The 13,381-nt window shown below is 41.1% G+C and overlaps 1 protein-coding gene across 2 annotated transcripts in view; it reads left to right on the top strand.

Moving 5' to 3' along the window:
• The first annotated feature begins 11,199 nt into the window (after positions 1 to 11,199).
• Positions 11,200 to 13,381, top strand: part of ODAD2 (outer dynein arm docking complex subunit 2) — a 1,108,894-nt gene continuing 1,106,712 nt past the window's right edge. The window contains exon 1 of one of the 2 annotated variants that reach the window (XM_085631770.1): positions 11,200 to 11,368. The gene's annotated coding sequence lies outside the window, so the exon portion shown is untranslated. Of the gene's footprint in view, positions 11,546 to 13,381 lie in introns of both variants that reach the window. The other variant, XM_085631771.1, reaches the window with a different exon arrangement.

Below are 13,381 nucleotides of genomic sequence, written 5' to 3'. Positions count from 1 at the left end.
TGTGTAGGTAGCTTATAGTAAGCATTATTGCCACACACATAGTAAACCTCAGGAAATACTGGATCAGTTCCCCCCTTTTAGTCCCCAACCTCCCAAAATCAGGAAGTTATGTTCACAGTCACTGGAACCAATAAATATGTTATTATAATCTGTCTTTAATCTATGGAGGCAGACTTTCCCTTTCTTCACAAAGTCTAGGGACATTGCAGCATGAGCTTTGCCAGCTGTATAAATTCTCTCTTTCTCAGCCAATGGAGGCACATGAGTTTTCTGTTCAGCAGCTTTCCTTTGAAAATCCTGTCGCCTTTCTTCAACTAAATTCAAAAACACTTTCTCTTCTTCACGTAATGTACATGTTAGGTTATTTTTGTGTGCCTTTACTATATCTATTGACTTCATTGTTAGGAAAAATTCACCCATAAACTGTGCATCCGGGCTACTAAGCACTGGATTCACATTCTTTCGAATAGGAATTTCTGAAAATACTACATCTAAGTTTGAATAATAATACTGAAGTCTTCCTGTTCTATAGAACAAACTTGTTAGTACACTACATGAAATACCATATGTTAAAGCAAAATGGTGGTATGTAACTCCTTCTGACACTGAAGCTGGTAGTTTCATACAAACGTAACAATCACTAATCTCCATTGTATCTACATATTGAAATAACAACTTTGTGAAGACATTTAAAGACGTGTCATTATCTGATACTGTGTGATGTAAATCTATCTCATCTGCTGCTTCTAATTCTACTCAATCTCCTTTCATGGTAGCTGTTTTCTCATTAGTATCTGTATCATTCTTTTTGTCAGTCATCATGAAATAAGGAACTGCTACTGTTAGAAATAGCCATACTGCAACCACTAAAAAAAATGCTCCATATGCAAGCTCTACAGCATCTTCGTTTAAAACTTTCTATTGGTCTCTCAGTAACTTTGTTTTTAGCCATTTTAGTCTAAGAAGATTTCTCTTATTTTCTCTGTTTGCTTATAAATTCAAACTCTTTTTTTTCAAGGAGGCGTCACTTTCCCTTCATCAATCTGTGCAGTATTTACTTCTTCTGTCTCTTCACTCAAATCCAAATTTTCAAATTCTTCTAATATTATGTAGGTCCACTCAGGACCCTTGAATTTATTGTAAAGAATTCTCAGTCTTGGACTTCTTCAAGTGTTTTTCGCAATCAACTGTTTAGACTGAGTTTGACTAGTAGCCTCATTCACTTGCTCTGGTCTTTCGTTTGTTTTTCTCAGATAGTATCTCAGTCTTTTCACTCCACCTGGCCAGTTATCACCTTTTCTGACCCTTTTAACTTGTACTGCACTTTCACCCTCACCATCTTTTTCTAAAGTTCTTTAATTTTCAGGGTGTCTAGGCACAATCCGTTCTTCTTCTTCTTATGAGTCACTCTCTACCTGTTCCTGTTCAGGTCTCATTATTGTGGCTTGATCTGCCTGAACTTGTTCTTCTGCCTCTATCTGTTCCTGTTCGGGTCTTATTTCATATTGATCTTCTTCTGCCCAAACTTGTTCTTCTTTTCCTAACTGGTCCTGTTCAGGTCTTACTACTTTTGATTCTTCTGCTGCCTGAATGTGTTCTTCTATTCCTGTCTGTCCCTGTTCAAGTGTTTTGGTATGTCTGTTTGCCTGAGTATGTTCTTCTTACCCTGTCTGGTCCTGCTTAGAGTCTCGAGTAACCTTATTCACTTATTCACTTCTTCCTGAGCGTGTTCTTCTACACCTGTCTGGTCCTCACTACTTTCCTAACTCTCTAGTCTTGTTCTGCTTCTTGTTTGAATAACAAATTCTGGTATGTCAATCACTGGTATCCAGCCATCCTGACTCGGTTGTTCCTTGTCTATTGCTTCAGAATTTATCACTCTATATTCTTCGACTTCACAACCTTAAGCTATTTCAACTGGTTCAATCAATTGCTGTTCTTTCTCAGTGGGGTCTGGAACTCTTTTGGTATGACTCGCATGTATCCAATTGGGTAAACCTGCTGTAGTAGTGACCAGTATACCTTGTCGTGGTTCATCCCACCTGGGTGCTAAGCACAACTTTCTGGCATGTTTCTTTACTACCGCTTAGTCTCCAGGATTCAAATCATGCGCCTGAGTTGGCTGCCTGACAACTGCGTCTTCTCTAACCTTGTGAGAGACAGAACACACTAGGTCAGCCAATCCTTTGCAATAGTCCAATACCAAATCATCAGTTATATTCATTAATTTGTGACCAGGAATAAATGCTTGTCTCAGTGCCCTTCCCATGAGTATCTCATGCGGACTCAATCCTGATTTTCTGTCAGGAATGCTTCGGAGTCCCAGCAACACAAGAGGCAATGCATCTGGCCATTTCAGTGATATGTCTGCACACACTTTACTCAACCTTGATTTGATTGTGCCATTTAATTTCTCAACCACTCCAGAACCCTCTGAGCGGTATGCACAGTGGAGTTTTTGCTCAATTTTAAATGCTTCACAGATTAAATGAATTATTTAATTATTAAAATGAGGTCCTATATCTGATTCCAAAGTGACTGGAAAACCAAAACGAGGTATCAACTCCCTAAACAGTAGTTTGGCAACTGAAAGGCTATCATTTCTTCTTGTGGGTTATGCTTCCACCTATCATGAAAACAAGCACACTATGACAAGGATATACTTCATTCTGTTGCTTGGAGGCAACTCTATGAAGTCAAGCTGTAATCTTGTGAATTGTCCTTCTGCCTTTCGAAACTTTCCCCAACTGACCACTGTCTTTCTGCCTGGATTTTGCTGCTGACAAATTAAGCATCTTTGGCAAAGACTCTCTGTGAGTACCCTAAACTTTGGATTGCACCAATTCTGTCTCAATAGTCTGATCATGGCGTCCCTGTCAACATATGTGTCCCCATGGTACATTCTTGCCATTTGAGACAGTAGGCAGTCTGGCATGACTCGTCTGCCATCAGTGTACACCCATACATCATGCTCTGTCCTTCTTTCGCAACCTGATTTTATCCAGTTTTCCTTTTTACTCACCTCAGCTTCATCCTGCAACTGTCTCACTTCATCCCATGTTTCTAAAGCTGAGAAAAACATACGTTGGCAGCTGATTTCGCTTGTTCCAATTTTTCTGTTTAACGCCCTGTTATTTTTCGCACAATATTGAGCAATTTGGTCAGCGTATCTGTTACCTGCCGCTACATAGTCATTTCCTGACTGGTGAGCAACACACTTGACCACTGCTATTTCTTTTGGCAATTGTATTGCTTCCAACAATTCTTTCACATTGTTGCCATTTCTGATGGGAGATACTGAAGAAGTTAGAAATCCCCTCTGCATCCATAGCTGGCCAAAGTTGTGCACAACCCCGAAACCATATTGACTGTAATACTTGTGCAGATTTGACTCCCGGTAAACAGGATGCTTCAACAACCCCAGATACTTTGCATACAGCGTACGCTGCACTGAGTCCTCCACCCTCTATTCTCAGGCATGAGCCATCTACAAGTAGTTCATGATCTGACTCTTTCAGGGGCTCTTCTTTTATGTCAGGTTGGGGCTTGGTACACATCTCAGTCACATCCAAGCAATCATGATCCACTTCATCTTTTACTTCTTCACAACGTGGATCTGGCAACAATGTGGCAGGAGTTACCATTGTACACCTTATCACTGTCACGTTTTCTGCTCCAAGAATCATTCTGGATGTCCCATCACAATTGACTCACTTTGCTCCAGACTCATACACGTAGCAGCTACTGCTTTTAAGCAGCCAGGTAAAGCTGAAGCCACAGGATCCAAAGTGGCAGAAAAATATGCCACTGGACGTCGGCTCAGTCCATGTCTTTGAGTCAGAACTGAAAGCGCACAACTCTCTCTCTCTCGCAACAGAACAGTGCAAATTCTTCCGTAGAGTCAGGTATGCCTAAAGCAGGGGCCACACCCAAACAATTTCGCAATTTCACAAATGCTTCCACACATTCATTGTTCCAAACAATTGGGTCCTTCGCTCTTTTTCGTATTAGCTGAATCAATGGCTTTGCCAGCAGGGAAAACCCAATGATCCACTGTCTGCAGTATCCAACCACTCCGAGAAACATTCTTATCTCCCTTTGCGTCTGTGGTAACTGCATTTGCTTGATTATCTTAATCCTCTCTGGGGTCACTTTTCTCACTCCTCTTTCTATTTTGTGGCCTAAATATCTAAACTTCTTGTCGACAAAATTGCAACTTTTCTGGAGACACCTTGTGTCCTCCATCGGCCAAATGATTCAGTAATGCAATTGAATCAGTAACACAATCTTCTCTTGATTTTGATGCCACTAGTAAGTCATCAATCTATTGTGACAGGAACTGAATTTCTGGGCATGACTAATTTCTCCAGACACTTATTCAGAATTTGATTAAAAATCGAGGGACTTTCTGTATACCCTTGAGGAACTTGGCACCATGCCAAGATATGGTCTTCAAACATAAATGCAAAGAGATACTGACTGTCTGGGTACAATGGAATAGAGAAAAAGGCTTGGCATAAATCAATTACTGTAAACCAGCCTGCCTTCCAGGGTATCTGATAAAGAATCACTGCTGGATTTTTCACTATGGGACAACAAGGCACTACAATTTTATTGACCTTTCTCAAATCCTGCACTATCCTGTATTTCCCGCTAGGCTTTTTAAGTCCCATTATAGGCGAATTACAAGGACTACTCATTATTTCCTTTAGAATGCCTTGTCTAATCATTTGGTCAATTTCTGAAGCAACCCCTGCTTTCACCTCTGGATCATTTTGTATTGTCGGGTGTTGGGATAAACTGCACTTTCTTTCACTGTCACCTTCACTGGATCTACGTTTAACATTAGTACAATTTCTTTTCCTGTGAAATCCCACACTTCTGGGTTTACTGTTGTTTTTAGATCTTCTGGAAAATCATTAACTGTCATCAAAGAATACATTTCACCTACTTCCGTGCCTTGTTTAGCTAGCATGATTTTATATACAATATCTTCATCAGGGGTTTGAAAAGCAACACCATCCGGTGTGCAATAGATTGTGCAATTCAATTTGCACAACAGATCCCTTCCTAATAGATTCACTGGACTAGAATCATAAACTACGAATCTATGGATGTCTTTAAAATTTCCGATGTGCACTTCCATGGGTTCTGTGGTTGGCGTTCTACTCTGTTGATTCGAAACTCCCTCAACTTGGATGGATTCTCCCGAGAGGGGTAGGTTTGGGAAGTCTGCTGTTCTCACAGTAGAACGGGTAGCACCAGTATCCAATAGAAAAGTGATATCATTACCTTCCACTTTCCCATCAATAAATGGACCTGACTGATCTACCGGCAAGGATGCTCCAAGTACACACTCCTCTTTCTGCCCCCTCAGGCACCGTCATTGCAAGTTACTAATTTCATCATCATTATCCTGTAAAAGATATTGTGAAACCACAGAATTTTTCTTTCCACCTTCTCCTTGAAATCCAGCGTCCGCACTGTACTTTGGCTGGTTCACAACATTTGGCATAGTAGCTGGTGGCACCCGACACTGTGGATTAACTACCTGCTGTTGCTGATTCATAAGCACTTCATTCTGCATCTGTGGATTTAAATTTTGGTTTGGTCCATTATTGTTCTGAATACTCTTACAATGTCCAAGCTTTCCGCACGCATGACAAGGAAACCTATTCTTTGCTTCCTCTCTATTCATTCGTCCTCTTAATGTACCACCATTCCTGCATGATCATTCTGATTCTGCTCTTGCACCTGATTATCAGTCTGGCTATTTAATTTACTCTCCTGTTGTTCTGCCAATTTTACCTGTGCCCACATCATTTTCTCTTTTAATTTTCTACGCCTTGCCTCAATATCATCCCAACAGTACTTCACGTATTTCAAAATGTCGTTGATTGGCTTGTTCTGCCAACACAACATGTGCTGCTGAATCATCTGACTAATCTCAGGTTTCAAACCATACACAAATCAATACACAAAATGTCCCATATCTTTATGTATAAGGTTCTCAAAGCCACTATACTGCTTAAACACCTGAAGCAATCACTTATATTATGCATGTACAGACTCATTTGGCTCTTGCGTTGTTCAATCTATCTTTACCCAATCTGTTTCTTTGAGAGGGATTTTCCCTTTCAGAAATGTACTTACTAGATGATATTTCTTCATCACCTTATCTGAGGGTGCTCCTGTTTTCAAATCTCGCGGATACTCTTCGCTTGGCGAATCAACTGTAATCTTACACTCCGTCCATAAATCAGTAGGTACCACTATGTCAAACAAACCATCCAGATCCTTTAAAAGAACCATCGAAACCTTCACAAATCTTTCAACTTGTTTGTACCATTCAACTGGTTTCTCTCTTAACCTAGGAAAATCGTTTGTGAATGACGAAATATCCTGTTGGCTCCATGGAGCATGAACATATCCACCACCAGGTACCTCTCTCATAGGAAACAGTCTTTCCGCCTTTTCTGATTCTTTTAGCAAGAATGCAGATGACGCTACCTTTGCCTGAGCTTCCTCCTCATTTCTTGTCCACTTAGTTCTCCACTTCTCAATGTCTCCCCATTTTTGCAAAATATTCATTAACTCCTTAATCTGTAGTTTCTTACCGGACACATTCATATTCTCCAAATCCTTATCCGTAAACTCCACTCGATATGGTTTCTGTAATATTTTTGATCTCCCTATATCCACTCCAATCTCTGCAGCAAGCTCTGTTAATTTCTCATGAAACAATCTCGCAGTTATGGTTATACTCCTACATATAAATAATAACTCTTCTTCATTGTAATGGTTTAATCTTTCTATTCCCACATTTCCAGCTATCATCTCTTCCAATTCTACCTTCAATTTGTAAATATCTAAAATCTTTGGAGGTGAACTTTGTTTTTCTATCCCCTGTGCCCATCTTTCGAAATATTCTGGAGTTACTGTTGTTGTGCTTTTGGTACCTGAGGGTATCACAGACTTTCTTTCTTTCGAACTACTGGGTATAACTCTTTTTGGGGTTTCACTTACAGATTCCATTATCGGAAGGTCCATTAATGAAATGACTGAATCGCACCCACTGGCTTGATCATCAGATATTACTACCTCCTTTCTAGGATTACTCAAAGGAGTTGTTCAAGCTTGGGGTTTGGGGCAATTTATTTTATCTCCATATAATGGAATAACAGGACCTATAGTCAGTGGTACTGTCAATGCTTCAGGGTTTAAACTCAATTGGCCTATTTTCTGTATTAATTCCTCTCTATTTCTAAATAACGCTTCTCTTTCTCTGTCTTGAAGCACCCTATTAACTGATGTATCATGTAAAATTTGTGGAATTAAGGGTGTTCCCATTACTGGTGCATCTGGGGTGATTCTACTGGGTCCTTCTTGATGGGGTGGAGGGTTTTTAGTTAAAATGTCCTCCAACAATTCATCATCTGACTCACCATATCCTGTCATATCCATATGTTTTGTTTTCTCTTTACACTTGCTCCCTGTCTGTTCCTCAGCCATCAACACTGGGTATAAACCTTTTGATACCATTGCGCTTCTCCATTGCTTCATCTGACCTTCATGTGACTCACGCAAATACCGGGGAAAAAATCCTTTATATCTCCCATCTCGATTTTTCTCTCGTTCATATGACTCAGTCTCCCATTCTGCTAAAGCCTCGTACTGAGTTAACCTATGTCTTGGGTGTAAATCATTTATCCTCATCCTCAAATTCTGAAGAATTCTCCCATTAAATGTACCATTTTCAGGGAAAGTTAGAACACCATCACCTTTCGTATATTATATCCAATTTTCTAACCATACACAAGTATGATATCCTCTTTCCATCATCATAAATGAAGCAGGCGTCTTTGGTGGCGGAATAGGAATTCCCTCTCTAGTCAACACAGGCTTATCTTTCTGAAAGAAATTCTTAGTTTTCTTTATTAATGACATTTTTCTCCTCTCTCCATACATTCTAGATACTTGATGTAAGAAACAATAATCCGCAAATCCTCGAGCTTTTCTGTCCGGGCGACTCACACCAACAGGCAAATCAGAATCAAACATACAAATTTTCGTCGACCAATCCTAAAGCAGCTTCTATTCAATCCCCCAATCAGACTCAGGCTCACGCTTGTGGTCTGACCAATGCCAGCGTGGCCTTTTCGATGTCGTCAGTTCTACTCCTTACTACTGACCCCTCCTATACAATCTGCTTCTGTCTCACGCCCGCTGTTTCAACCAATCCCAGCGCGGCTCTCTGTGATGTCAGCACTACTCCGGCGACTGACCCTCCCTTTACAAGGTAATACGAGTAACTTACTTCTTAATACCTTTCATTGAATTCTTTGTTAATAATAACATAAAAAAATTTGCTGCTCTGCCTGTTCCACTAAACAAAGGATAGGTTTACAACTTATTCTGGAGTCTCAGAATTGCTCCTCTTCTACTGTGAGTAAAAACCTCTGTTTACCCTTCATTCAAGCTTAAGAGAACGTGTTACTCCTTCAGTGTTACCCTTAGTAGGTGGTGTAAGACCAAAGTTTCACCAGCGAACCCTTTTTGCTACCACTCACACTCAACTTTTAAACGAAAAGAGTCCCTAATTTAACACTGCCAGGCCTGCGTAGCTTCTCAGTGCTATTCCAACAGACGAGTAACCTCACTGCAGTGTGGCTTCTATCACCACCCGCGATTCAGTCCCACAGGAATTTTCCAGACAACATAAAACAAGACGCTATCTCTTTTTTAATAATCAATACTCATCACCAAACTAGTCAATAATAAACATACCTTGCTACCAGAAAACTGATCGAGCAGCATAACAACAACAGATACTCCACTACCATATACTCACCTGGGCCCATAAACACACATACACAGTTGAGTAAACCGCTGGAGTCACAGTTTATGTGGGAGATCACAAAATCAAGATTAGTTAATTACCATTCCTAACTAACCTTTCACTGATCAAAAAGTACTTTCCTCTAGTCAATGGACCATTAGTTGAACTAATTGATGGTTATGATGAACATAATTCTAAAACTTTTCTATAACTTGAAGTAAATACCACAGACTCGAGAAAGTTTTAAGTCTTTATATAAATTAATTGAATGTGAACCACTTCAAAAATACAGTACAGTCACCGTCACTCATAGGAGGGAAGATTCAATTAATTAAATCATCAACATATACTCCAAACTTGCAATGACTTATGCTCAGAAAGTAGAGGACAGAGAGAAAGAACATCTGCAAATTCATGAAATTATAGTTACCAAGGATGGTGTGAAGACCAATCCCCTGGCCAAAGGGCTGGTAAGGGTCCCCCGGGATAGTTCAGGCGACAAAGACTTCAGGACAGGATAGTTGCCTCTCTAAGACCGACAATAGCGTCGCACCCCTCTCTGACACTCTCTTCCTCCTTGAGATTCTTCCGCGATCTTCTTTCTAACCCAATTAAGTTAGGATAGAGGGCTCTGCATTCAGGTTCTTCATCAGCATCTCTCGCTACTCCGACAACACCCACGGTTCAAAGCATCTCAGCATCGATGTCTCACTCTGACAGCATCACAAGCTCTGCTAATTAACTAACACTACCTCAGTTATACTTTTTGCTCTTCATGTACTACCCACTAAAGTTTCAATATCGTAAAAATACGAACTCTAATTGGTCAGGCAAGGGGGGATGATCATCACATCCTGCTTACATGTCACCTTTTTCAGTCAGTCCATTGTTCATAGATCCATCCCCTTAATTTGTATTCACAAACTTTATTCCCACCCGTATTCACATTATATTTGCAACATTTATGATAACTTTCATATATTCTCTCATTCCAGTGAACTTTTCACCGCTCAGTTCCCAGACCAGAGCACTCTGCGGCCTTGGCTTGTATTCAAGTTTGTAGTCATCATTCCGGGTTCACTCTCAATAGGCATGCGCAGATGAACGATTCAATTACATGGCTCTGCTTACTTCTAACATACTCGAGAGGCCCAAATGCGCACTAATAATAAAGTCAGAAAGACAGATGTTACTTTAAAAATAAATGGTTTCACTGAATACCACCCATCTCTACTCTATTCCCCTTTATTTATTAATATTTTCCCCGCATTAGCATTAGTTAAATAACGAGTTTTTCTATTCAGCTAAGCAGGTGCTATGCACACGAGTCTTTAAGACTCCATTTTAGTGTCTTCTTCTCATGCGCAAGAATTTTCCCTCCAAGCATTAGTACGTCATATTACGTAGATGTAGTTGACGCATGCGCAGTAAAGATTTCCCCGTTAGAAGCCATTTTAGTCCTTCGCCCATGTTATTAGTATTAGCAAACACATAGGCAAGCTTCACTAATTCATGTGTTTATGTGGTGCGCATTAATTTTACACAATTCATAATTAATAACGTGTTAGAGAGTTAAATGAGAGGATTGCTTCTGAGCATGTCTCTTTTCTACGAGTCCTTGCTCCATCAAAGGTATAGTAATCTTAATGCGGTGTATAGGAATATGAGAATATTTTAATAGTATAAGTGTAGTAAAGTTTTCTTTATATTCAGTTTTATATTTATTGTAAAGTTTTTTATTAGTTTACTTTTGTTGTTAACAGTGGAAAATGTGTTGTGTCTATGTTGCTTTATTAGAAGCCTATAAGCAGCTGCTTCGGATTTCAGAATGCTTAAAGTTCTGGGATCAGCAGTGGCCGCAGGGAAGTCACAAACATTGGATGAGCATCTGGCGTCTATACATGAGTAAATGTATGAATTCATCTACAACAAAAAGTAGTACTGTCATTACAGCTGGGGTGCCCTGGCTTCGAAATTAATAATCTAATTCTGACAATGACTGACCGCAGAACTTAAAAACCCGGACAGTTTAAACTCAGTCCTACAAATGGACCCTTGCTGAAAAACAACCTGAAGTGGATGGAAAGTAGCCCAAGTAGTGGGCTACTGTGAAGCACAAACATACCACATTTCTCAGTTTCCACACATTGCTGCTGCACAGGAAAAAAGTGTGAGACTACAGCTTCCACGCCGGCAACATGACAACCCGGGTGTCTCACTCCTCATTTGACAGACAGACACGCTCGCCACTCTTCTCTAAGCTTTGCTTGGCGTTTTAACACCGCCTCCTTCTTTTGTCTCACCTGTATCCCGGCGACCGGCGCGCGCACCCGAGCTCGGAGTCATGGACGAGCCTGTCGCCAGGGAAACCATCAACGGTTGTTCTATGTGTACGGCTGAGACCTGGCTCAGGGCACTGGAGCTCCAAGTCCGGCGGTGAGGCCCTCGCCGACTGACAGCAGGCTCACGCCTCGTAGTCCCAGACAGGACTAGCACGGGTCCGAGTCCCGACGACAAGAAAGAACTCGGGTAAGCACGGCCTGCCGGTAGTGCTAACAGGCAGCCGAGGACTCTGGCATGGCAGCGGCAGTGCTATAAACTATCGTAAAACTTGCTGTGCTTCAGAGATTCTTGGTTATTCACAGCTCCTTTGGAATTCAATTTGTATAGAAAACCACTATTGTCTCCACGCTTTGTAGATTAAAGGTACGCACTTTTCATTATACCGCGGTCGTTCAACTTTTTTATCTTTACCCTTTATCGCACGCTGCCTTGTGTAGTAGAGCCATTCCTGAAAGGGATGAGTTGTACGAGAATGTTCAAGATGCATTTTTACTTAAATTTGCAAAGGCTGGCTTTATTACATTGCTCTGATTGCAAATAGTAGCACTACACATTGTTATGCTTATTTAGGTGAGAGCATGTATAGGAAGAGTTTTTTTTTTTTTTTTTAAAGTACCGTTTATCATACGTCTTAACCGGTGTGCTAGAAACCTGTCATCTAAAAATCTGTCTTATTTATACTTTCCATAACTGGCGAGGAATAGATTTTTCTCTAATCAGACGGGATCTTCGAATTTTACAGTGTGATTTGGGACTGGCTTTGAAGCTTGCCTCGTGAGCATCTGCACAAATGATGCTATCAGACATTCACTTTTCACTGCAACAGCATATTTGTTGACTTGTCCCAAGTCATTAAGGCGATTTACAGCAAGTCCGGATTTTTCACCTAAGGAGTAAGGACACTGAATATGCTGACTTTTTAAGGCTCATGCACAAAATGGAAACAAAACAGAATTACATGTCGCAGCATACTTTGTGATGGATGCTGTAAACATGAGCATTCACAACACCAGTAGGTTTGCCTTTCGCTGTCAGCCCTTTGGCTTTGTCAAAGCTTGTTTTGTGTTTTCATGGGTTTTGCAAAACTTTATTGTTGAGGAAGAGGCAGGGTCCTCGCCACTCTAAAAAAATAAAAAATAAATCTTTGGCTAAAAGCAAAATATTTACTGATCTCGAAAATAACATATTGCCATAGTAATGCCTGCCACTGAAGGGAACTTACATTGTATATGTAAGTGCTCCTTGTAGAAAGCATAATGCCGTCATTCACATTGAAATTAGCTAGTTGCTGACGTTGGCTGACCCATTGCCCCATTATTTATGCTGCAAAGGGCAGGAGAATAATGCGAATGACTCAATAACAGGCAAATTATTGAAAGCGGCTGTCCGAAAGCCCTCATAAGTGAGTTTTTAGAAAAATCAGGTGGTCTAGGATAACGGCGGACCTAATAAGGATATTTTGAAAGTTACCTACCTGACATTAAGCTGATTGAGAACAATGCAAGGGCATTTGATGTGGTCAGCAGGCATGGTAGTGAGATTAAAGTGCAGAGATGTGGGGTAGTTTCTTTCCAGATGTGAGGAGATTTTAAAGATATGCCTTTTTAGGTCTCGCTGAGCCCAGCACATGCGCTGGCTCGGAGAGACATTTTGGAGGTGAGTTTTCAAAGTGCTGCTGGCTGGCCTAGCACTTGCGTGCAGGCGAGCGTGCACGCGCGAATCGCTAGCCTTCAGCAGCACTTTGAAAACTCATGCTTTAGCTCGTCATCGCGATCGCGATCACTTTCGCTTTCACAGCGATCGCGATGACTTTCGCTTTTACGGCAGCGCGGCGTTAATTTTACTGCCGCGCGGCCAATGCTTGTTCTCTTCTTGTGCCTTGTTTTCATCTTTCACCACCCACATTCTTACTATCACCAACCAGGGGGCGCTCTGAATCTTAACCCTCCTTTTTTCTGGGTCTCTCCAGCCACTTTCCTCAACTTCCCTTCTTTCTGGAGACACCCTCTTCTTAACCTACTTCTGTGCTCTCCCTTGTCCCTAGAGTTGATCTCTCTCTAAGTTACCAAGCACTCTCTCCACCCTCGCTCATTTCTTTATTACCCTTCTCTACCCGGACACTCTCGCTCCCCTCCACCACCCACTCCTCTGTGATCTCCCCCCCCACTCTGTTCTAGATATCTCCTCCACTCTCTTCCT

The sequence above is a fragment of the Triturus cristatus genome, chromosome 10, assembly GCF_964204655.1.
Source record: "Triturus cristatus chromosome 10, aTriCri1.1, whole genome shotgun sequence".
NCBI lineage: Eukaryota > Metazoa > Chordata > Amphibia > Caudata > Salamandridae > Triturus > Triturus cristatus.
Note: the sequence above shows the minus strand (reverse complement) of the source record. Positions and strands in the feature narration are given on the sequence as shown.